Source organism: Rhinoderma darwinii (genome assembly GCF_050947455.1).
Source record: "Rhinoderma darwinii isolate aRhiDar2 chromosome 1 unlocalized genomic scaffold, aRhiDar2.hap1 SUPER_1_unloc_22, whole genome shotgun sequence".
Classification (NCBI taxonomy): domain Eukaryota; kingdom Metazoa; phylum Chordata; class Amphibia; order Anura; family Rhinodermatidae; genus Rhinoderma; species Rhinoderma darwinii.
The window spans coordinates 271,809-294,006 of record NW_027461659.1 but is presented as its reverse complement, the minus strand read 5'-3'; the positions used below and the strand labels follow the sequence as shown (position 1 = coordinate 294,006).

At 37.4% G+C, this 22,198-nt stretch overlaps 26 non-coding genes across 26 annotated transcripts; all 26 read right to left on the bottom strand.

Moving 5' to 3' along the window:
• Window positions 1-1,008: 1,008 nt before the first annotated feature.
• TRNAS-CGA (transfer RNA serine (anticodon CGA)) lies at window positions 1,009-1,090 on the bottom strand. Its single transcript has one exon. It is a non-coding gene; the product is annotated as a tRNA-Ser (tRNA).
• Window positions 1,091-1,413: 323 nt separating this feature from the next.
• Window positions 1,414-1,495, bottom strand: TRNAS-CGA (transfer RNA serine (anticodon CGA)). Its single transcript has one exon. It is a non-coding gene; the product is annotated as a tRNA-Ser (tRNA).
• A 727-nt stretch (window positions 1,496-2,222) lies between these two features.
• Window positions 2,223-2,304, bottom strand: TRNAS-CGA (transfer RNA serine (anticodon CGA)). The gene has a single exon. It is a non-coding gene; the product is annotated as a tRNA-Ser (tRNA).
• A 323-nt stretch (window positions 2,305-2,627) lies between these two features.
• Window positions 2,628-2,709, bottom strand: TRNAS-CGA (transfer RNA serine (anticodon CGA)). Its single transcript has one exon. It is a non-coding gene; the product is annotated as a tRNA-Ser (tRNA).
• A 322-nt stretch (window positions 2,710-3,031) lies between these two features.
• TRNAS-CGA (transfer RNA serine (anticodon CGA)) lies at window positions 3,032-3,113 on the bottom strand. Its single transcript has one exon. It is a non-coding gene; the product is annotated as a tRNA-Ser (tRNA).
• Window positions 3,114-3,436: 323 nt separating this feature from the next.
• On the bottom strand, window positions 3,437-3,518 carry TRNAS-CGA (transfer RNA serine (anticodon CGA)). The gene has a single exon. It is a non-coding gene; the product is annotated as a tRNA-Ser (tRNA).
• Window positions 3,519-4,245: 727 nt separating this feature from the next.
• On the bottom strand, window positions 4,246-4,327 carry TRNAS-CGA (transfer RNA serine (anticodon CGA)). Its single transcript has one exon. It is a non-coding gene; the product is annotated as a tRNA-Ser (tRNA).
• Window positions 4,328-4,650: 323 nt separating this feature from the next.
• TRNAS-CGA (transfer RNA serine (anticodon CGA)) lies at window positions 4,651-4,732 on the bottom strand. Its single transcript has one exon. It is a non-coding gene; the product is annotated as a tRNA-Ser (tRNA).
• A 1,130-nt stretch (window positions 4,733-5,862) lies between these two features.
• TRNAS-CGA (transfer RNA serine (anticodon CGA)) lies at window positions 5,863-5,944 on the bottom strand. The gene has a single exon. It is a non-coding gene; the product is annotated as a tRNA-Ser (tRNA).
• Window positions 5,945-6,267: 323 nt separating this feature from the next.
• TRNAS-CGA (transfer RNA serine (anticodon CGA)) lies at window positions 6,268-6,349 on the bottom strand. Its single transcript has one exon. It is a non-coding gene; the product is annotated as a tRNA-Ser (tRNA).
• Window positions 6,350-7,479: 1,130 nt separating this feature from the next.
• Window positions 7,480-7,561, bottom strand: TRNAS-CGA (transfer RNA serine (anticodon CGA)). The gene has a single exon. It is a non-coding gene; the product is annotated as a tRNA-Ser (tRNA).
• Window positions 7,562-8,288: 727 nt separating this feature from the next.
• On the bottom strand, window positions 8,289-8,370 carry TRNAS-CGA (transfer RNA serine (anticodon CGA)). Its single transcript has one exon. It is a non-coding gene; the product is annotated as a tRNA-Ser (tRNA).
• Window positions 8,371-8,693: 323 nt separating this feature from the next.
• Window positions 8,694-8,775, bottom strand: TRNAS-CGA (transfer RNA serine (anticodon CGA)). Its single transcript has one exon. It is a non-coding gene; the product is annotated as a tRNA-Ser (tRNA).
• A 1,098-nt stretch (window positions 8,776-9,873) lies between these two features.
• Window positions 9,874-9,955, bottom strand: TRNAS-CGA (transfer RNA serine (anticodon CGA)). Its single transcript has one exon. It is a non-coding gene; the product is annotated as a tRNA-Ser (tRNA).
• A 1,483-nt stretch (window positions 9,956-11,438) lies between these two features.
• TRNAS-CGA (transfer RNA serine (anticodon CGA)) lies at window positions 11,439-11,520 on the bottom strand. The gene has a single exon. It is a non-coding gene; the product is annotated as a tRNA-Ser (tRNA).
• A 322-nt stretch (window positions 11,521-11,842) lies between these two features.
• On the bottom strand, window positions 11,843-11,924 carry TRNAS-CGA (transfer RNA serine (anticodon CGA)). Its single transcript has one exon. It is a non-coding gene; the product is annotated as a tRNA-Ser (tRNA).
• A 727-nt stretch (window positions 11,925-12,651) lies between these two features.
• Window positions 12,652-12,733, bottom strand: TRNAS-CGA (transfer RNA serine (anticodon CGA)). Its single transcript has one exon. It is a non-coding gene; the product is annotated as a tRNA-Ser (tRNA).
• Window positions 12,734-13,460: 727 nt separating this feature from the next.
• TRNAS-CGA (transfer RNA serine (anticodon CGA)) lies at window positions 13,461-13,542 on the bottom strand. The gene has a single exon. It is a non-coding gene; the product is annotated as a tRNA-Ser (tRNA).
• A 323-nt stretch (window positions 13,543-13,865) lies between these two features.
• On the bottom strand, window positions 13,866-13,947 carry TRNAS-CGA (transfer RNA serine (anticodon CGA)). The gene has a single exon. It is a non-coding gene; the product is annotated as a tRNA-Ser (tRNA).
• A 694-nt stretch (window positions 13,948-14,641) lies between these two features.
• TRNAS-CGA (transfer RNA serine (anticodon CGA)) lies at window positions 14,642-14,723 on the bottom strand. The gene has a single exon. It is a non-coding gene; the product is annotated as a tRNA-Ser (tRNA).
• A 711-nt stretch (window positions 14,724-15,434) lies between these two features.
• TRNAS-CGA (transfer RNA serine (anticodon CGA)) lies at window positions 15,435-15,516 on the bottom strand. The gene has a single exon. It is a non-coding gene; the product is annotated as a tRNA-Ser (tRNA).
• Window positions 15,517-16,610: 1,094 nt separating this feature from the next.
• TRNAS-CGA (transfer RNA serine (anticodon CGA)) lies at window positions 16,611-16,692 on the bottom strand. Its single transcript has one exon. It is a non-coding gene; the product is annotated as a tRNA-Ser (tRNA).
• A 322-nt stretch (window positions 16,693-17,014) lies between these two features.
• On the bottom strand, window positions 17,015-17,096 carry TRNAS-CGA (transfer RNA serine (anticodon CGA)). The gene has a single exon. It is a non-coding gene; the product is annotated as a tRNA-Ser (tRNA).
• A 3,140-nt stretch (window positions 17,097-20,236) lies between these two features.
• TRNAS-CGA (transfer RNA serine (anticodon CGA)) lies at window positions 20,237-20,318 on the bottom strand. Its single transcript has one exon. It is a non-coding gene; the product is annotated as a tRNA-Ser (tRNA).
• Window positions 20,319-20,625: 307 nt separating this feature from the next.
• Window positions 20,626-20,708, bottom strand: TRNAS-CGA (transfer RNA serine (anticodon CGA)). Its single transcript has one exon. It is a non-coding gene; the product is annotated as a tRNA-Ser (tRNA).
• Window positions 20,709-21,029: 321 nt separating this feature from the next.
• On the bottom strand, window positions 21,030-21,111 carry TRNAS-CGA (transfer RNA serine (anticodon CGA)). The gene has a single exon. It is a non-coding gene; the product is annotated as a tRNA-Ser (tRNA).
• Window positions 21,112-22,198: the final 1,087 nt, after the last annotated feature.

Sequence of the window (22,198 nt, the reverse complement as noted above, 5' to 3'; positions counted from 1 at the left end):
CAATGAGTATAAGAAGTATTTTAGAGAACGAGTCAGTTCTGATACAAGTTTTCTGAGAAGGAGGAAAGAAATTGTTCTTTTCCTGAGAAACCGCAGCATGATTCATTTTAGTTATTTTACAGTTTTAATAGGTTTATGAGACAGGAAAGGCTCAAAGTGAAACTAAAGGAATTCATGTATTTCGGGAAAATTTTTACTTCCTGTGTAAAATGCTTCACTGTGAACAGGTTTTGAACCTGTGCAGAGAAATCCTGTTGGATTTCGAGTCCAACGCATTAACCTCTCAGCCATCACAGCTTAGGTTTTGCTTTGTTTCTTGGAAATCTTCTGGGAACTGTAATTCAGGGGGCAATGTCTCAAATATTGGAAAAAGCTTTTGATTAGTGAAGGAGAACGTATGTATGTCAATGAGTATAAGAAGTATTTTAGAGAACGAGTCAGGTCTGATATAAGTTTTCTGAGAAGGAGGACAGAAATTGTTCTTTTCCTGAGAAACTGCAGCATGATTCATTTTAGTTATTTTACAGTTTTAATGGGTTTATGTGACAGGAAAGGCTCAAAGTGAAACTAAAGGAATTCATGTATTTAGGGAAAGTTTTAATTTCCTGTGTAAAATGCTTCGCAGTGAACAGGATTTGAACCTGTGCAGGGAGACCACATTGGATTTCGAGTGCAATGCCTTAACCTCTATGCCATCACAGCTTAGGTTTTGCTTTGTTTCTCGGAAATCTTCTGGGAACTGTAATTCAGGGGCAATGTCTCAAATATCGGAAAAAGCTTTTGATTAGTGAAGGAGAACCTATAAGAAGTATTTTGGAGAACGAGTCAGGTCTGATATAAGTTTTCTGAGAAGGAGGAAAGAAGTTGTTCTTTTCCTGAGAAACCGCAGCATGATTCATTTGAGTTATTTTACAGTTTTAATGGGTTTATGAGACAGGAAAGGCTCAAAGTGAAACTAAAGGAATTCATGTATTTCGGGAAAGTTTTAATTTCCTGTGTAAAATGCTTCGCTGTGAACAGGATTTGAACCTGTGCAGGGAAACCCCATTGGATTTCGAGTCCAACGCCTTAACCTCTCGGCCATCACAGCTTAGGTTTTGCTTTGTTTCTCGGAAATCTTCTGGGAACTGTAATTCAGGGGGCAATGTCTCAAATATTGGAAAAAGCTTTTGATTAGTGAAGGAGAACGTATGTATGTCAATGAGTATAAGAAGTATTTTAGAGAACGAGTCAGGTCTGATATAAGTTTTCTGAGAAGGAGGACAGAAATTGTTCTTTTCCTGAGAAACTGCAGCATGATTCATTTTAGTTATTTTACAGTTTTAATAGGTTTATGAGACAGGAAAGGCTCAAAGTGAAACTAAAGGAATTCATGTATTTCGGGAAAGTTTTAATTTCCTGTGTAAAATGCTGCGCTGTGAACAGGATTTGAACCTGTGCAGGGAAACCCCATTGGATTTCGAGTCCAACGCCTTAACCTCTCGGCCATCACAGCTTAGGTTTTGCTTTGTTTCTCGGAAATCTTCTGGGAACTGTAATTCAGGGGGCAATGTCTCAAATATTGGAAAAAGCTTTTGATTAGTGAAGGAGAACGTATGTATGTCAATGAGTATAAGAAGTATTTTAGAGAACGAGTCAGGTCTGATATAAGTTTTCTGAGAAGGAGGACAGAAATTGTTCTTTTCCTGAGAAACTGCAGCATGATTCATTTTAGTTATTTGACAGTTTTAATAGGTTTATGAAACAGGAAAGGCTCAAAGTGAAACTAAAGGAATTCATGTATTTCGGAAAAGTTTTAATTTACTGTGTAAAATGCTTTGCTGTGAACAGGATTTCAACCTGTGCAGGGAGACCCCATTGGTTTTCGAGTGCAATGCCTTAACCTCTCGGCCATCACAGCTTAGGTTTTGCTTTGTTTCTCGGAAATCTTCTGGGAACTGTAATTCAGGGGCAATGTCTCAAAAATCGTAAAAAGCTTTTGATTAGTGAAGGAGAACTTATGTATGTCAATGAGTATAAGAAGTATTTTAGAGAACGAGTCAGGTCTGATATAAGTTTTCTGAGAAAGAGGAAAGAAATATTTCTTTTCCTGAGAAACTGCAGCATAATTCATTTTAGTTATTTTACCGTTTTAATGGGTTTATGAGACAGGAAAGGCTCAAAGTGAAACTAAAGGAATTCATGTATTTCAGGAAAGTTTTAATTTCCTGTGTAAAATGCTTCGCTGTGAACAGGATTTCAACCTGTGCAGGGAGACCCCATTGGATTTCGAGTGCAATGCCTTAACCCCTCGGCCATCACAGCTTAGGTTTTGCTTTGTTTCTCGGAAATCTTCTGGGAACTGTAATTCAGGGGGCAATGTCTCAAATATTGGAAAAAGCTTTTGATTAGTGAAGGAGAACTTATGTATGTCAATGAGTATAAGAAGTATTTTAGAGAACGAGTCAGGTCTGATATAAGTTTTCTGAGAAGGAGGAAAGAAATAGTTCTTTTCCTGAGAAACCGCAGCATGATTCATTTTAGTTATTTTACAGTTTTAATGGGTTTATGCGACAGGAAAGGCTCAAAGTGAAACTAAAGGAATTCATGTATTTCGGGAAAGTTTTAATTTCCTTTGTAAGATGCTTCGCTGTGAACAGGATTTGAACCTGTGCAGGGAAACCCCATTGGATTTCGAGTCCAACGCCTTAACCTCTCGGCCATCACAGTTTAGGTTTTGCTCTGTTTCTCGGAAATCTTCTGGGATCTGTAATTCAGGGGCAATGTTTCAAATATTGGAAAAAGCTTTTGATTAGTGAAGGAGAACTTATGTATGTCAATGAGTATAAGAAGTATTTTAGAGAACGAGTCAGGTCTGATATAAGTTTTCTGAGAAGGAGGAAAGAAATAGTTCTTTTCCTGAGAAACCGCAGCATGATTCATTTTAGTTATTTTACAGTTTTAATGGGTTTATGCGACAGGAAAGGCTCAAAGTGAAACTAAAGGAATTCATGTATTTCGGGAAAGTTTTAATTTCCTTTGTAAGATGCTTCGCTGTGAACAGGATTTGAACCTGTGCAGGGAAACCCCATTGGATTTCGAGTCCAACGCCTTAACCTCTCGGCCATCACAGCTTAGGTTTTGCTTTGTTTCTCGGAAATCTTCTGGGAACTGTAATTCAGGGGGCAATGTCTCAAATATTGGAAAAAGCTTTTGATTAGTGAAGGAGAACGTATGTATGTCAATGAGTATAAGAAGTATTTTAGAGAACGAGTCAGGTCTGATATAAGTTTTCTGAGAAGGAGGACAGAAATTGTTCTTTTCCTGAGAAACTGCAGCATGATTCATTTTAGTTATTTTACAGTTTTAATAGGTTTATGAGACAGGAAAGGCTCAAAGTGAAACTAAAGGAATTCATGTATTTCGGGAAAGTTTTAATTTCCTGTGTAAAATGCTGCGCTGTGAACAGGATTTGAACCTGTGCAGGGAAACCCCATTGGATTTCGAGTCCAACGCCTTAACCTCTCGGCCATCACAGCTTAGGTTTTGCTTTGTTTCTCGGAAATCTTCTGGGAACTGTAATTCAGGGGGCAATGTCTCAAATATTGGAAAAAGCTTTTGATTAGTGAAGGAGAACGTATGTATGTCAATGAGTATAAGAAGTATTTTAGAGAACGAGTCAGGTCTGATATAAGTTTTCTGAGAAGGAGGACAGAAATTGTTCTTTTCCTGAGAAACTGCAGCATGATTCATTTTAGTTATTTGACAGTTTTAATAGGTTTATGAAACAGGAAAGGCTCAAAGTGAAACTAAAGGAATTCATGTATTTCGGAAAAGTTTTAATTTACTGTGTAAAATGCTTTGCTGTGAACAGGATTTCAACCTGTGCAGGGAGACCCCATTGGTTTTCGAGTGCAATGCCTTAACCTCTCGGCCATCACAGCTTAGGTTTTGCTTTGTTTCTCGGAAATCTTCTGGGAACTGTAATTCAGGGGCAATGTCTCAAAAATCGTAAAAAGCTTTTGATTAGTGAAGGAGAACTTATGTATGTCAATGAGTATAAGAAGTATTTTAGAGAACGAGTCAGGTCTGATATAAGTTTTCTGAGAAAGAGGAAAGAAATATTTCTTTTCCTGAGAAACTGCAGCATAATTCATTTTAGTTATTTTACCGTTTTAATGGGTTTATGAGACAGGAAAGGCTCAAAGTGAAACTAAAGGAATTCATGTATTTCAGGAAAGTTTTAATTTCCTGTGTAAAATGCTTCGCTGTGAACAGGATTTCAACCTGTGCAGGGAGACCCCATTGGATTTCGAGTGCAATGCCTTAACCCCTCGGCCATCACAGCTTAGGTTTTGCTTTGTTTCTCGGAAATCTTCTGGGAACTGTAATTCAGGGGGCAATGTCTCAAATATTGGAAAAAGCTTTTGATTAGTGAAGGAGAACTTATGTATGTCAATGAGTATAAGAAGTATTTTAGAGAACGAGTCAGGTCTGATATAAGTTTTCTGAGAAGGAGGAAAGAAATAGTTCTTTTCCTGAGAAACCGCAGCATGATTCATTTTAGTTATTTTACAGTTTTAATGGGTTTATGCGACAGGAAAGGCTCAAAGTGAAACTAAAGGAATTCATGTATTTCGGGAAAGTTTTAATTTCCTTTGTAAGATGCTTCGCTGTGAACAGGATTTGAACCTGTGCAGGGAAACCCCATTGGATTTCGAGTCCAACGCCTTAACCTCTCGGCCATCACAGTTTAGGTTTTGCTCTGTTTCTCGGAAATCTTCTGGGATCTGTAATTCAGCGGCAATGTTTCAAATATTGGAAAAAGCTTTTGATTAGTGAAGGAGAACTTATGTATGTCAATGAGTATAAGAAGTATTTTAGAGAACGAGTCAGGTCTGATATAAGTTTTCTGAGAAGGAGGAAAGAAATAGTTCTTTTCCTGAGAAACCGCAGCATGATTCATTTTAGTTATTTTACAGTTTTAATGGGTTTATGCGACAGGAAAGGCTCAAAGTGAAACTAAAGGAATTCATGTATTTCGGGAAAATTTTTACTTCCTGTGTAAAATGCTTCACTGTGAACAGGTTTTGAACCTGTGCAGAGAAATCCTGTTGGATTTCGAGTCCAACGCATTAACCTCTCAGCCATCACAGCTTAGGTTTTGCTTTGTTTCTTGGAAATCTTCTGGGAACTGTAATTCAGGGGCAATGTCTCAAAAATCGTAAAAAGCTTTTGATTAGTGAAGGAGAACTTATGTATGTCAATGAGTATAAGAAGTATTTTAGAGAACGAGTCAGGTCTGATATAAGTTTTCTGAGAAGGAGGAAAGAAATTGTTATTTTCCTGAGAAACCGCAGCATGATTCATTTTAGTTATTTTACAGTTTTAATGGGTTTATGCGACAGGAAAGGCTCAAAGTGAAACTAAAGGAATTCATGTATTTCGGGAAAATTTTTACTTCCTGTGTAAAATGCTTCACTGTGAACAGGTTTTGAACCTGTGCAGAGAAATCCTGTTGGATTTCGAGTCCAACGCATTAACCTCTCAGCCATCACAGCTTAGGTTTTGCTTTGTTTCTTGGAAATCTTCTGGGAACTGTAATTCAGGGGCAATGTCTCAAATATTGGAAAAAGCTTTTGAATAGTGAAGGAGAACTTATGAATGTCAATGAGTATAAGAAGTATTTTAGAGAACGAGTCAGGTCTAATACAAGTTTTCTGAGAAGGAGGAAAGAAATTGTTATTTTCCTGAGAAACCGCAGCATGATTCATTTTAGTTATTTTACAGTTTTAATGGGTTTATGAGACAGGAAAGGCTCAAAGTGAAACTAAAGGAATTCATGTATTTCGGGAAAGTTTTCATTTCCTGTGTAAAATGCTGCGCTGTGAACAGGATTTGAACCTGTGCAGGGAAACCCCATTGGATTTCGAGTCCAACGCCTTAACCTCTCGGCCATCACAGCTTAGGTTTTGCTTTGTTTCTCGGAAATCTTCTGGGAACTGTAATTCAGGGGGCAATGTCTCAAATATTGGAAAAAGCTTTTGATTAGTGAAGGAGAACGTATGTATGTCAATGAGTATAAGAAGTATTTTAGAGAACGAGTCAGGTCTGATATAAGTTTTCTGAGAAGGAGGAAAGAAATAGTTCTTTTCCTGAGAAACCGCAGCATGATTCATTTTAGTTATTTTACAGTTTTAATGGGTTTATGCGACAGGAAAGGCTCAAAGTGAAACTAAAGGAATTCATGTATTTCGGGAAAGTTTTAATTTCCTTTGTAAGATGCTTCGCTGTGAACAGGATTTGAACCTGTGCAGGGAAACCCCATTGGATTTCGAGTCCAACGCCTTAACCTCTCGGCCATCACAGTTTAGGTTTTGCTCTGTTTCTCGGAAATCTTCTGGGATCTGTAATTCAGCGGCAATGTTTCAAATATTGGAAAAAGCTTTTGATTAGTGAAGGAGAACTTATGTATGTCAATGAGTATAAGAAGTATTTTAGAGAACGAGTCAGGTCTGATATAAGTTTTCTGAGAAGGAGGAAAGAAATAGTTCTTTTCCTGAGAAACCGCAGCATGATTCATTTTAGTTATTTTACAGTTTTAATGGGTTTATGCGACAGGAAAGGCTCAAAGTGAAACTAAAGGAATTCATGTATTTCGGGAAAATTTTTACTTCCTGTGTAAAATGCTTCACTGTGAACAGGTTTTGAACCTGTGCAGAGAAATCCTGTTGGATTTCGAGTCCAACGCATTAACCTCTCAGCCATCACAGCTTAGGTTTTGCTTTGTTTCTTGGAAATCTTCTGGGAACTGTAATTCAGGGGCAATGTCTCAAAAATCGTAAAAAGCTTTTGATTAGTGAAGGAGAACTTATGTATGTCAATGAGTATAAGAAGTATTTTAGAGAACGAGTCAGGTCTGATATAAGTTTTCTGAGAAGGAGGAAAGAAATTGTTATTTTCCTGAGAAACCGCAGCATGATTCATTTTAGTTATTTTACAGTTTTAATGGGTTTATGCGACAGGAAAGGCTCAAAGTGAAACTAAAGGAATTCATGTATTTCGGGAAAATTTTTACTTCCTGTGTAAAATGCTTCACTGTGAACAGGTTTTGAACCTGTGCAGAGAAATCCTGTTGGATTTCGAGTCCAACGCATTAACCTCTCAGCCATCACAGCTTAGGTTTTGCTTTGTTTCTTGGAAATCTTCTGGGAACTGTAATTCAGGGGCAATGTCTCAAATATTGGAAAAAGCTTTTGAATAGTGAAGGAGAACTTATGAATGTCAATGAGTATAAGAAGTATTTTAGAGAACGAGTCAGGTCTAATACAAGTTTTCTGAGAAGGAGGAAAGAAATTGTTATTTTCCTGAGAAACCGCAGCATGATTCATTTTAGTTATTTTACAGTTTTAATGGGTTTATGAGACAGGAAAGGCTCAAAGTGAAACTAAAGGAATTCATGTATTTCGGGAAAGTTTTCATTTCCTGTGTAAAATGCTGCGCTGTGAACAGGATTTGAACCTGTGCAGGGAAACCCCATTGGATTTCGAGTCCAACGCCTTAACCTCTCGGCCATCACAGCTTAGGTTTTGCTTTGTTTCTCGGAAATCTTCTGGGAACTGTAATTCAGGGGGCAATGTCTCAAATATTGGAAAAAGCTTTTGATTAGTGAAGGAGAACGTATGTATGTCAATGAGTATAAGAAGTATTTTAGAGAACGAGTCAGGTCTGATATAAGTTTTCTGAGAAGGAGGACAGAAATTGTTCTTTTCCTGAGAAACTGCAGCATGATTCATTTTAGTTATTTTACAGTTTTAATAGGTTTATGAGACAGGAAAGGCTCAAAGTGAAACTAAAGGAATTCATGTATTTCGGGAAAGTTTTAATTTCCTGTGTAAAATGCTTTGCTGTGAACAGGATTTCAACCTGTGCAGGGAGACCCCATTGGTTTTCGAGTGCAATGCCTTAACCTCTCGGCCATCACAGCTTAGGTTTTGCTTTGTTTCTCGGAAATCTTCTGGGAACTGTAATTCAGGGGCAATGTCTCAAAAATCGTAAAAAGCTTTTGATTAGTGAAGGAGAACTTATGTATGTCAATGAGTATAAGAAGTATTTTAGAGAACGAGTCAGGTCTGATATAAGTTTTCTGAGAAAGAGGAAAGAAATATTTCTTTTCCTGAGAAACTGCAGCATAATTCATTTTAGTTATTTTACCGTTTTAATGGGTTTATGAGACAGGAAAGGCTCAAAGTGAAACTAAAGGAATTCATGTATTTCAGGAAAGTTTTAATTTCCTGTGTAAAATGCTTCGCTGTGAACAGGATTTCAACCTGTGCAGGGAGACCCCATTGGATTTCGAGTGCAATGCCTTAACCCCTCGGCCATCACAGCTTAGGTTTTGCTTTGTTTCTCGGAAATCTTCTGGGAACTGTAATTCAGGGGGTAATGTCTCAAATATTGGAAAAAGCTTTTGATTAGTGAAGGAGAACTTATGTATGTCAATGAGTATAAGAAGTATTTTAGAGAACGAGTCAGGTCTGATATAAGTTTTCTGAGAAGGAGGAAATAAATAGTTCTTTTCCTGAGAAACCGCAGCATGATTCATTTTAGTTATTTTACAGTTTTAATGGGTTTATGCGACAGGAAAGGCTCAAAGTGAAACTAAAGGAATTCATGTATTTCGGGAAAGTTTTAATTTCCTTTGTAAGATGCTTCGCTGTGAACAGGATTTGAACCTGTGCAGGGAAACCCCATTGGATTTCGAGTCCAACGACTTAACCTCTCGGCCATCACAGCTTAGGTTTTGCTCTGTTTCTCGGAAATCTTCTGGGAACTGTAATTCAGGGGCAATGTTTCAAATATTGGAAAAAGCTTTTGATTAGTGAATGAGAACTTATGTATGTCAATGAGTATAAGAAGTATTTTAGAGAACGAGTCAGGTCTGATATAAGTTTTCTGAGAAGGAGGAAAGAAATAGTTCTTTTCCTCAGAAACTGCAGCATGATTCATTTTAGTTATTTTACAGTTTTAATGGGTTTATGTGACAGGAAAGGCTCAAAGTGAAACTAAAGGAATTCATGTATTTCGGGAAAGTTTTAATTTCCTGTGTAAAATGCTTCGCAGTGAACAGGATTTGAACCTGTGCAAGGAGACCACATTGGATTTCGAGTGCAATGCCTTAACCTCTCTGCCATCACAGCTTAGGTTTTGCTTTGTTTCTCGGAAATCTTCTGGGAACTGTAAATCAGGGGCAATGTCTCAAAAATCGTAAAAAGCTTTTGATTAGTGAAGGAGAACCTATAAGAAGTATTTTAGAGAACGAGTCAGGTCTGATATAAGTTTTCTGAGAAGGAGGAAAGAAGTTGTTCTTTTCCTGAGAAACTGCAGCATGATTCATTTGAGTTATTTTACAGTTTTAATGGGTTTATGAGACAGGAAAGGCTCAAAGTGAAACTAAAGGAATTTATGTATTTCGGGAAAGTTTTAATTTCCTGTGTAAAATGCTTCGCTGTGAACAGGATTTCAACCTGTGCAGGGAGACCGCATTGGATTTCGAGTGCAATGCCTTAACCCCTCGGCCATCACAGCTTAGGTTTTGCTTTGTTTCTCGGAAATCTTCTGGGAACTGTAATTCAGGTGCAATGTCTCAAAAATCGTAAAAAGGTTTTGATTAGTGAAGGAGAACCTATAAGAAGTATTTTAGAGAACGAGTCAGGTCTGATATAAGTTTTCTGAGAAGGAGGAAAGAAATAGTTCTTTTCCTGAGAAACCGCAGCATGATTCATTTTAGTTATTTTACAGTTTTAATGGGTTTATGCGACAGGAAAGGCTCAAAGTGAAACTAAAGGAATTCATGTATTTCGGGAAAGTTTTAATTTCCTTTGTAAGATGCTTCGCTGTGAACAGGATTTGAACCTGTGCAGGGAAACCCCATTGGATTTCGAGTCCAACGACTTAACCTCTCGGCAATCACAGCTTAGGTTTTGCTCTTTTTCTCGGAAATCTTCTGGGAACTGTAATTCAGGGGCAATGTTTCAAATATTGGAAAAAGCTTTTGATTAGTGAATGAGAACTTATGTATGTCAATGAGTATAAGAAGTATTTTAGAGAACGAGTCAGGTCTGATATAAGTTTTCTGAGAAGGAGGAAAGAAATAGTTATTTTCCTCAGAAACTGCAGCATGATTCATTTTAGTTATTTTACAGTTTTAATGGGTTTATGTGACAGGAAAGGCTCAAAGTGAAACTAAAGGAATTCATGTATTTCGGGAAAGTTTTAATTTCCTGTGTAAAATGCTTCGCAGTGTACAGGATTTGAACCTGTGCAGGGAGACCACATCGGATTTCGAGTGCAATGCCTTAACCTCTCTGCCATCACAGCTTGGGTTTTGCTTTGTTTCTCGGAAATCTTCTGGGAACTGTAAATCAGGGGCAATGTCTCAAAAATCGTAAAAAGCTTTTGATTAGTGAAGGAGAACCTATAAGAAGTATTTTAGAGAACGAGTCAGGTCTGATATAAGTTTTCTGAGAAGGAGGAAAGAAGTTGTTCTTTTCCTGAGAAACCGCAGCATGATTCATTTTAGTTATTTTACAGTTTTAATAGGTTTATGAAACAGGAAAGGCTCAAAGTGAAATAAAAAGGAATTCATGTATTTCGGGAAAGTTTTAATTTCCTGTGTAAAATGTTTAGCTGTGAACAAGATTTGAACCTGTGCAGGGACACACCATTCGATTTCGAGTGCAATGCCTTAACCTCTCGGCCATCACAGCTAAGATTTTGCTTTGTTTCTCGGAAATCTTCTGGGAACTGTAATTGAGTGGCAATGTCTCAAATATCGGAAAAAGCTTTTGATTAGTGAAGGAGAACCTATGAAGGTCAATGAGTATAAGAAGTATTTTAGAGAACGAGTCAGGTCTGATATAAGTTTTCTGAGAAGGAGGACAGAAATTTTTATTTTCCTGAGAAACCGCAGCATGATTCATTTTAGTTATTTTACAGTTTTAATAGGTTTATGAGACAGGAAAGGCTCAAAGTGAAACTAAAGGAATTCATGTATTTCGGGAAAGTTTTAATTTCCTGTGTAAAATGCTTCGCTGTGAACAGGTTTTGAACCTGTGCAGTGAAATCCTGTTGGATTATCAAGTCATCACAGCTAAGGTTTTGCTTTGTTTCTCGGAAATCTTCTGGGAACTGTAATTCAGGGGCAATGTCTCAAATATCGGAAAAAGCTTTTGATTAGTGAAGGAGAACCTATAAGAAGTATTTTAGAGAACGAGTCAGGTCTGATATAAGTTTTCTGAGAAGGAGGAAAGAAGTTGTTCTTTTCCTGAGAAACCACAGCATGATTCATTTTAGTTATTTTACAGTTTTAATGGGTTTATGAGACAGGAAAGGCTCAAAGTGAAACTAAAGGAATTCATGTATTTCGGGAAAGTTTTAATTTCCTGTGTAAAATGCTTAGCTGTGAACAAGATTTGAACCTGTGCAGGGAGACGCCATTGGATTTCGAGTGCAATGCCTTAACCTCTCGGCCATCACAGCTAAGGTTTTGCTTTGTTTCTTGGAAATCTTCTGGGAACTGTAATTCAGGGTCAATGTCTCAAATATTGGAAAAAGCTTTTGAATAGTGAAGGAGAACTTATGAATGTCAATGAGTATAAGAAGTATTTTAGAGAACGAGTCAGGTCTAATACAAGTTTTCTGAGAAGGAGGAAAGAAATTGTTATTTTCCTGAGAAACCGCAGCATGATTCATTTTAGTTATTTTACCGTTTTAATGTGTTTATGAGACAGGAAAGGCTCAAAGTGAAACTAAAGGAATTCATGTATTTCTGGAAAGTTTTAATTTCCTGTGTAAAATGCTGCGCTGTGAACAGGATTTGAACCTGTGCAGGGAAACCCCATTGGATTTCGAGTCCAACGCCTTAACCTCTCGGCCATCACAGCTTAGGTTTTGCTTTGTTTCTCGGAAATCTTCTGGGAACTGTAATTCAGGGGGCAATGTCTCAAATATTGGAAAAAGCTTTTGATTAGTGAAGGAGAACGTATGTATGTCAATGAGTATAAGAAGTATTTTAGAGAACGAGTCAGGTCTGATATAAGTTTTCTGAGAAGGAGGAAAGAAATAGTTCTTTTCCTGAGAAACCGCAGCATGATTCATTTTAGTTATTTTACAGTTTTAATGGGTTTATGAGACAGGAAAGGCTCAAAGTGAAACTAAAGGAATTCATGTATTTCGGGAAAATTTTTACTTCCTGTGTAAAATGCTTCACTGTGAACAGGTTTTGAACCTGTGCAGAGAAATCCTGTTGGATTTCGAGTCCAACGCATTAACCTCTCAGTCATCACAGCTTAGGTTTTGCTTTGTTTCTTGGAAATCTTCTGGGAACTGTAATTCAGGGGCAATGTCTCAAATATTGGAAAAAGCTTTTGAATAGTGAAGGAGAACTTATGAATGTCAATGAGTATAAGAAGTATTTTAGAGAACGAGTCAGGTCTAATACAAGTTTTCTGAGAAGGAGGAAAGAAATTGTTATTTTCCTGAGAAACCGCAGCATGATTCATTTTAGTTATTTTACAGTTTTAATGGGTTTATGAGACAGGAAAGGCTCAAAGTGAAACTAAAGGAATTCATGTATTTCGGGAAAGTTTTCATTTCCTGTGTAAAATGCTGCGCTGTGAACAGGATTTGAACCTGTGCAGGGAAACCCCATTGGATTTCGAGTCCAACGCCTTAACCTCTCGGCCATCACAGCTTAGGTTTTGCTTTGTTTCTCGGAAATCTTCTGGGAACTGTAATTCAGGGGGCGATGTCTCAAATATTGGAAAAAGCTTTTGATTAGTGAAGGAGAACGTATGTATGTCAATGAGTATAAGAAGTATTTTAGAGAACGAGTCAGGTCTGATATAAGTTTTCTGAGAAGGAGGACAGAAATTGTTCTTTTCCTGAGAAACTGCAGCATGATTCATTTTAGTTATTTTACAGTTTTAATAGGTTTATGAGACAGGAAAGGCTCAAAGTGAAACTAAAGGAATTCATGTATTTCGGGAAAGTTTTAATTTCCTGTGTAAAATGCTTTGCTGTGAACAGGATTTCAACCTGTGCAGGGAGACCCCATTGGTTTTCGAGTGCAATGCCTTAACCTCTCGGCCATCACAGCTTAGGTTTTGCTTTGTTTCTCGGAAATCTTCTGGGAACTGTAATTCAGGGGCAATGTCTCAAAAATCGTAAAAAGCTTTTGATTAGTGAAGGAGAACTTATGTATGTCAATGAGTATAAGAAGTATTTTAGAGAACGAGTCAGGTCTGATATAAGTTTTCTGAGAAAGAGGAAAGAAATATTTCTTTTCCTGAGAAACTGCAGCATAATTCATTTTAGTTATTTTACCGTTTTAATGGGTTTATGAGACAGGAAAGGCTCAAAGTGAAACTAAAGGAATTCATGTATTTCAGGAAAGTTTTAATTTCCTGTGTAAAATGCTTCGCTGTGAACAGGATTTCAACCTGTGCAGGGAGACCCCATTGGATTTCGAGTGCAATGCCTTAACCCCTCGGCCATCACAGCTTAGGTTTTGCTTTGTTTCTCGGAAATCTTCTGGGAACTGTAATTCAGGGGGCAATGTCTCAAATATTGGAAAAAGCTTTTGATTAGTGAAGGAGAACTTATGTATGTCAATGAGTATAAGAAGTATTTTAGAGAACGAGTCAGGTCTGATATAAGTTTTCTGAGAAGGAGGAAAGAAATAGTTCTTTTCCTGAGAAACCGCAGCATGATTCATTTTAGTTATTTTACAGTTTTAATGGGTTTATGCGACAGGAAAGGCTCAAAGTGAAACTAAAGGAATTCATGTATTTCAGGAAAGTTTTAATTTCCTTTGTAAGATGCTTCGCTGTGAACAGGATTTGAACCTGTGCAAGGAGACCACATTGGATTTCGAGTGCAATGCCTTAACCTCTCTGCCATCACAGCTTAGGTTTTGCTTTGTTTCTCGGAAATCTTCTGGGAACTGTAAATCAGGGGCAATGTCTCAAAAATCGTAAAAAGCTTTTGATTAGTGAAGGAGAACCTATAAGAAGTATTTTAGAGAACGAGTCAGGTCTGATATAAGTTTTCTGAGAAGGAGGAAAGAAGTTGTTCTTTTCCTGAGAAACTGCAGCATGATTCATTTGAGTTATTTTACAGTTTTAATGGGTTTATGAGACAGGAAAGGCTCAAAGTGAAACTAAAGGAATTTATGTATTTCGGGAAAGTTTTAATTTCCTGTGTAAAATGCTTCGCTGTGAACAGGATTTCAACCTGTGCAGGGAGACCGCATTGGATTTCGAGTGCAATGCCTTAACCCCTCGGCCATCACAGCTTAGGTTTTGCTTTGTTTCTCGGAAATCTTCTGGGAACTGTAATTCAGGTGCAATGTCTCAAAAATCGTAAAAAGCTTTTGATTAGTGAAGGAGAACCTATAAGAAGTATTTTAGAGAACGAGTCAGGTCTGATATAAGTTTTCTGAGAAGGAGGAAAGAAATAGTTCTTTTCCTGAGAAACCGCAGCATGATTCATTTTAGTTATTTTACAGTTTTAATGGGTTTATGCGACAGGAAAGGCTCAAAGTGAAACTAAAGGAATTCATGTATTTCGGGAAAGTTTTAATTTCCTTTGTAAGATGCTTCGCTGTGAACAGGATTTGAACCTGTGCAGGGAAACCCCATTGGATTTCGAGTCCAACGACTTAACCTCTCGGCCATCACAGCTTAGGTTTTGCTCTGTTTCTCGGAAATCTTCTGGGAACTGTAATTCAGGGGCAATGTTTCAAATATTGGAAAAAGCTTTTGATTAGTGAATGAGAACTTATGTATGTCAATGAGTATAAGAAGTATTTTAGAGAACGAGTCAGGTCTGATATAAGTTTTCTGAGAAGGAGGAAAGAAATAGTTATTTTCCTCAGAAACTGCAGCATGATTCATTTTAGTTATTTTACAGTTTTAATGGGTTTATGTGACAGGAAAGGCTCAAAGTGAAACTAAAGGAATTCATGTATTTCGGGAAAGTTTTAATTTCCTGTGTAAAATGCTTCGCAGTGAACAGGATTTGAACCTGTGCAGGGAGACCACATCGGATTTCGAGTGCAATGCCTTAACCTCTCTGCCATCACAGCTTAGGTTTTGCTTTGTTTCTCGGAAATCTTCTGGGAACTGTAAATCAGGGGCAATGTCTCAAAAATCGTAAAAAGCTTTTGATTAGTGAAGGAGAACCTATAAGAAGTATTTTAGAGAACGAGTCAGGTCTGATATAAGTTTTCTGAGAAGGAGGAAAGAAGTTGTTCTTTTCCTGAGAAACCGCAGCATGATTCATTTTAGTTATTTTACAGTTTTAATAGGTTTATGAAACAGGAAAGGCTCAAAGTGAAATAAAAAGGAATTCATGTATTTCGGGAAAGTTTTAATTTCCTGTGTAAAATGTTTAGCTGTGAACAAGATTTGAACCTGTGCAGGGAGACACCATTCGATTTCGAGTGCAATGCCTTAACCTCTCGGCCATCACAGCTAAGATTTTGCTTTGTTTCTCGGAAATCTTCTGGGAACTGTAATTGAGTGGCAATGTCTCAAATATCGGAAAAAGCTTTTGATTAGTGAAGGAGAACCTATGAAGGTCAATGAGTATAAGAAGTATTTTAGAGAACGAGTCAGGTCTGATATAAGTTTTCTGAGAAGGAGGACAGAAATTGTTATTTTCCTGAGAAACCGCAGCATGATTCATTTTAGTTATTTTACAGTTTTAATAGGTTTATGAGACAGGAAAGGCTCAAAGTGAAACTAAAGGAATTCATGTATTTCGGGAAAGTTTTAATTTCCTGTGTAAAATGCTTCGCTGTGAACAGGTTTTGAACCTGTGCAGTGAAATCCTGTTGGATTATCAAGTCATCACAGCTAAGGTTTTGCTTTGTTTCTCGGAAATCTTCTGGGAACTGTAATTCAGGGGCAATGTCTCAAATATCGGAAAAAGCTTTTGATTAGTGAAGGAGAACCTATAAGAAGTATTTTAGAGAACGAGTCAGGTCTGATATAAGTTTTCTGAGAAGGAGGAAAGAAGTTGTTCTTTTCCTGAGAAACCACAGCATGATTCATTTTAGTTATTTTACAGTTTTAATGGGTTTATGAGACAGGAAAGGCTCAAAGTGAAACTAAAGGAATTCATGTATTTCGGGAAAGTTTTAATTTCCTGTGTAAAATGCTTAGCTGTGAACAAGATTTGAACCTGTGCAAGGAGACGCCATTGGATTTCGAGTGCAATGCCTTAACCTCTCGGCCATCACAGCTAAGGTTTTGCTTTGTTTCTTGGAAATCTTCTGGGAACTGTAATTCAGGGTCAATGTCTCAAATATTGGAAAAAGCTTTTGAATAGTGAAGGAGAACTTATGAATGTCAATGAGTATAAGAAGTATTTTAGAGAACGAGTCAGGTCTAATACAAGTTTTCTGAGAAGGAGGAAAGAAATTGTTATTTTCCTGAGAAACCGCAGCATGATTCATTTTAGTTATTTTACAGTTTTAATAGGTTTATGAGACAGGAAAGGCTCAAAGTGAAACTAACGGAATTCATGTATTTCGGGAAAGTTTTAATTTCCTGTGTAAAATGCTTTGCTGTGAACAGGATTTCAACCTGTGCAGGGAGACCCCATTGGATTTCGAGTGCAATGCCTTAACCTCTCGGCCATCACAGCTTAGGTTTTGCTTTGTTTCTCGGAAATCTTCTGGGAACTGTAATTCAGGGGCAATGTCTCAAAAATCGTAAAAAGCTTTTGATTAGTGAAGGAGAACTTATGTATGTCAATGAGTATAAGAAGTATTTTAGAGAACGAGTCAGGTCTGATATAAGTTTTCTGAGAAAGAGGAAAGAAATAGTTCTTTTCCTGAGAAACTGCAGCATAATTCATTTTAGTTATTTTACCGTTTTAATGGGTTTATGAGACAGGAAAGGCTCAAAGTGAAACTAAAGGAATTCATGTATTTCGGGAAAGTTTTAATTTCCTGTGTAAAATGCTTCGCTGTGAACAGGATTTCAACCTGTGCAGGGAGACCCCATTGGATTTCGAGTGCAATGCCTTAACCCCTCGGCCATCACAGCTTAGGTTTTGCTTTGTTTCTCGGAAATCTTCTGGGAACTGTAATTCAGGGGGCAATGTCTCAAATATTGGAAAAAGCTTTTGATTAGTGAAGGAGAACTTATGTATGTCAATTAGTATAAGAAGTATTTTAGAGAACGAGTCAGGTCTGATATAAGTTTTCTGAGAAGGAGGAAAGAAATAGTTATTTTCCTGAGAAACCGCAGCATGATTCATTTTAGTTATTTTACAGTTTTAATGGGTTTATACGACAGGAAAGGCTCAAAGTGAAACTAAAGGAATTCATGTATTTCGGGAAAGTTTTAATTTCCTTTGTAAGATGCTTCGCTGTGAAGAAGATTTGAACCTCTGCAGGGAGACCACATTGGATTTTGAGTGCAATGCCTTAACCTCTTGGCCATCACAGCTAAGATTTTGCTTTGTTTCTCGGAAATCTTCTGGGAACTGTAATTCAGGGGCAATGTCTCAAATATCGGAAAAAATCTTTTGATAAGTGAAGGAGAATCTATGAAGGTCAATGAGTATAAGAAGTATTTTAGAGAACGAGTCAGGTCTGATATAAGTTTTCTGAGAAGGAGGAAAGAAATTGTTCTTTTCCTGAGAAACCGCAGCATGATTCATTTTAGTTATTTTACAGTTTTAATGGGTTTATGAGACAGGAAAGGCTCAAAGTGAAACTAAAGGAATTCATGTATTTCGAAAAGTTTGAATTTCCTGTGTAAAATGCTTCGCTGTGAAGAAGATTTGAACCTGTGCAGGTAGACCCCATTGGATTTCGAGTGCAATGCCTTAACCTCTTGGCCATCACATCTAAGGTTTTGCTTTGTTTCTCGGAAATCTTCTGGTAACTGTAATTCAGGGGCAATGTCTCAAATATCGTAAAAAGCTATTGATTAGTGAAGGAGAACCTATAAGAAGTATTTTAGAGAACGAGTCAGGTCTGATATAAGTTTTCTGAGAAGGAGGAAAGAAGTTGTTCTTTTCCTGAGAAACCGCAGCATGATTCATTTTAGTTATTTTACAGTTTTAACCCCTTCCCTCTTTAGCCACTTTTGACCTTCCTGACACAGCCTCATTTTTCAAATCTGACATGTTTCACTTTATGTGGTAATAACGTTGAAATGCTTTCACATATCCGGTCGATTCTGAGATTGTTTTCTCGTGACACATTGGACTTTAAGATAGTGGTAAAATTTGGTCGATACATTCAGTATTTAATTGTGAAAAACACGAAAATATAGTGAAAAATTGCAAAAATTAGCATTTTTCTCAATTTAAATGTATCTGCTTGTAAGACAGGCAGTTATACCACACAAAATTGTTGCTAATTAACATCCCCCATATGTCTACTTTAGATTGGCATCGTTTTTTGAACATCCTTTAATTTTTCTATGGCCTCACAAGGCTTAGAACTTTAGCAGCAATTTCTCACATTTTCAAGAAAATTTCAAAAGGCTATTTTTACAGGGGCCAGTTCAGTTGTGAAGTGGTTTTGAGGGCCTTATATATTAGAAACCCCCAAAAAGTCACCCCATTTTAAAAACTTCACCCCTCAAAGTATTCAAAACAGCATTTAGAAAATGTCTTAACCCTTTACACATTTCACAGGAATTAAAGCAAAGTAGAGGTGAAATTTACAAATTTCATATTTTTTTACAGAAATAAATTTTTAATACAATTTTTTTTATAAGACAGAAGGTTTTACCAGAGAAATGCAACTCAATATTTGTTGCCCAGTTTCTTCAGTTTTAGGAAATATCCCACATGTGGCCGTAGCGTGCTACTGGACTGAAGCACCGGCCTCAGAAGCAAAGGAGCACCTAGTGGATTTTGGGGCCTTATTTTTGTTAGAATATATTTTAGGCACCATGTCCGGTTTGAAGGGCTCTTGCGGTGCCAAAACAGTGAAAATCCCCCAAAAGTGACCCCATCTGGGAAACTAGACACTAGACACTAGACACCGGGAAATTATCTAGGGGTGTAGTGAGCATTTTGACCGCACAGGTTTTTTACAGAAATTATTGGAAGTAGGCCGTGAAAATTAAAATCAACATTTCTTCAAAGAAAATGTAGGTTTAGCGATTTTTTTTCTCATTTCCACAAGGACTAATGGAGAAAAAGCATCACAAAATTTGTAAAGCAATTTCTCCCGAGTAAAACACTACCCCATATGTGGTAATAAATGGATATTTGGACACACGGCAGGGCTTAGAAGGGAAAGAGCGCCGTTTGGCTTTTGGAGCTCAAATTTAGCAGGAATGGTTTGAGAGGCCATGTCACATCTACAAAGCCCCTGAGGGGACAAAACAGTGGAAACCCCCCACAAGTGACCCCATTTCGGAAACTACACCCATTGAGGAAATTATATAGGGGTATAGTGAGCGTTTTGACCCCACAGGTTTTTTGCATAAATTATTGAAAGTAGGCTGTGAAAATGATAATCTAAATTTTTTCAAAGAAAATGTAGGTTTAGCTAATTTATTCTCATTTCCACAAGGACTGAAGGAGAAAAAACATCGTAAAATTTGTAAAGCAATTTCTGCCGAGTAAAACAATACCCCACATGTGGTAATAAACGGCTGTTTGGACACACGGCAGGGCTTAGAAGGGAAAGAGCGCCATTTGGCTTCTGGAGTCCACATTTAGCAGGAATGGTTTGCGGAGGCCATGTCACATTTACGAAGCCCCTGAGGGGACAAAACAGTGGAAACCCCCCACAAGTGACCCCATTTTGGAGACTACACCCATTGAGGAAATTATCTAGGGGTATAGTGAGCGATTTGACTCCACAGTTTTTTTGCAGAAAATATTGGAAGTAGGCCCTGAAAATAATAATCTACATTTTTTCAAAAAAAATCTAGGTTTAGCTAATTTTTTCTCATTTCCAGAAGGACTGAAGGAGAAAAAGCACCACAAAATTTGTAAAGCAATTTCTCCCGAGTAAAACAATACCCCACATGTGGTAATAAACGGCTGTTTGGACACAGGGCAGGGCTTAGAAGGGAAACAGCACTATTTGGCTTTTTGAGATCACATTTAGCAGGAATGGTTTGAGGCGGCCATGTCACATTTGCAAAGCCCCTGAGGGGACAAAACAATGAAAACGCCCAAAAAGGGACTCCATTTCCTGTGTAAAATGCTTCGCTGTGAACAGGGTTTAAACCTGTGCAGGGAGACCCCATTGGATTTCGAGTCCAACGCCTTAACCTCTCGGCCATCACAGCTTAAGTTTTGCTTTGTTTCTCGGAAATCTTCTGGGAACTGTAATTCAGGGGCAATGTCTCAAATATTGGAAAAAGCTTTTGATTAGTGAAGGAGAACTTATGAATGTCAATGAGTATAAGAAGTATTTTAGAGAACAAGTCAGGTCTGATATAAGTTTTCTGAAAAGGAGGAAAAAATTGTTCTTTTCCTGAGAAGCCGCAGCATGATTCATTTTAGTTATTTTACAGTTTTAATGGGTTTATGAGAAAGGAAAGGCTCAAAGTAAAACTTAAGGAATTAATGTTTAATTTCCTGTATAAAATGCTTTGCTGTGAACAGGATTTTTAGCCTGTGCAGGGAGACCCCATTGGATTTCGAGTCCAATGCCTTAACCTCTCGGCCATCACAGCTTAGGCTTTATTTTGTTTCTCGGAAACCTTCTGGGAACTGTAATTCAGGGGCAATGTCTCAAAAATTCGAAAAAGCTTTAATTAGTGAAGGAGACTCTATGAATGTCAATGAGTATAAGAAGTATTTTAGAGAACGAGTCAGGTCTGATACAAGTTTTCTGAGAAGGAGGAAAGAAATTGTTCTTTTCCTGAGAAACCGCAGCATGATTCATTTTAGTTATTTTACAGTTTTAATGGGTTTATGAGAAAGGAAAGGCTCAAAGTGAAACTAAAAGAATTAATATATTAAGGGAATGTTTTAATTTCGTGTATAAAATGATTCGCTGTGAACAGGATTTGAACCTGTGCAGGGAGACCCCATTGGATTTCGAGTCCAACACCTTAACCTCTCGGCCATCACAGCTTAAGTTTTGTTTTGTTTCTCGGAAATCTTCTGGGAACTGTAATTCAGGGGCAATGTCTCAAATATTGGAAAAAGCTTTTGATTAGTGAAGGAGACCCTATGAATGTCAATGAGTATAAGAAGTATTTTAGAGAACGAGTAAGGTCTGATATAAGTTTTCTGTGAAGGAGGAAACAAATTGTTCTTTTCCTGAGAAACCTCAGCATGATTCATTTTAGTTACTTTACCGTTTTAATAGGTTTATGAGACAGGAAAGGCTCAAAGTGAAACTAAAGGAATTCATGTATTTCGGGAAAGTTTTAATTTCCTGTATAAAATGCTTCGCTGTGAACAGGATTTTTAGCCTGTGCAGGGAGACCCCGTTGGATTTCAAGTCCAATGCCTTAACCTCTCGGCCATCACAGCTTAGGCTTTATTTTGTTTCTCGGAAATCTTCTGGGAACTGTAATTCAGGGGCAATGTCTCAAATATTCGAAAAAGCTTTTAATTAGTGAAGGAGACTCTATGAATGTCAATGAGTATAAGAAGTATTTTAGAGAACGTGTCAGGTCTGATATAATTTGTCTGAGAAAGATTACAGAAATTTTTATTTTCCTGAGAAACTGCAGCATGATTCATTTTAGTTATTTTACAGTTTTAATGGGTTTATGAGACAGGAAAGGCTCAAAGTGAAACTAAAGGAATTCTTGTATTTCGGGAAAGTTTTAATTTCCTGTATAAAATGCATCGCTGTGAACAGGATTTGAGCCTGTGCAGGCAGACCCCATTGGATTTCAAGTCCAACGCCTTAATCTCTCAGCCATCACAGCTTACGTTTTGTTTTGTTTCTCGGAAATCTTCTGGGAACTGTAATTCAGGGGCAATGTCTCAAATATCGGAAAAAGCTTTTGATTAGTGAAGGAGAACCTATGAATGTCAATGAGTATAAGAAGTATTTTAGAGAACGAGTCAGGTCTGATATAAGTTTTCTGAGAAGGAGGAAAGAAATTGTTCTTTTCCTGAGAAACCTCAGCATGATTCATTTTAGTTATTTTACCGTTTTAATAGGTTTATGAGACAGGAAAGGCTCAAAGTGAAACTAAAGGAA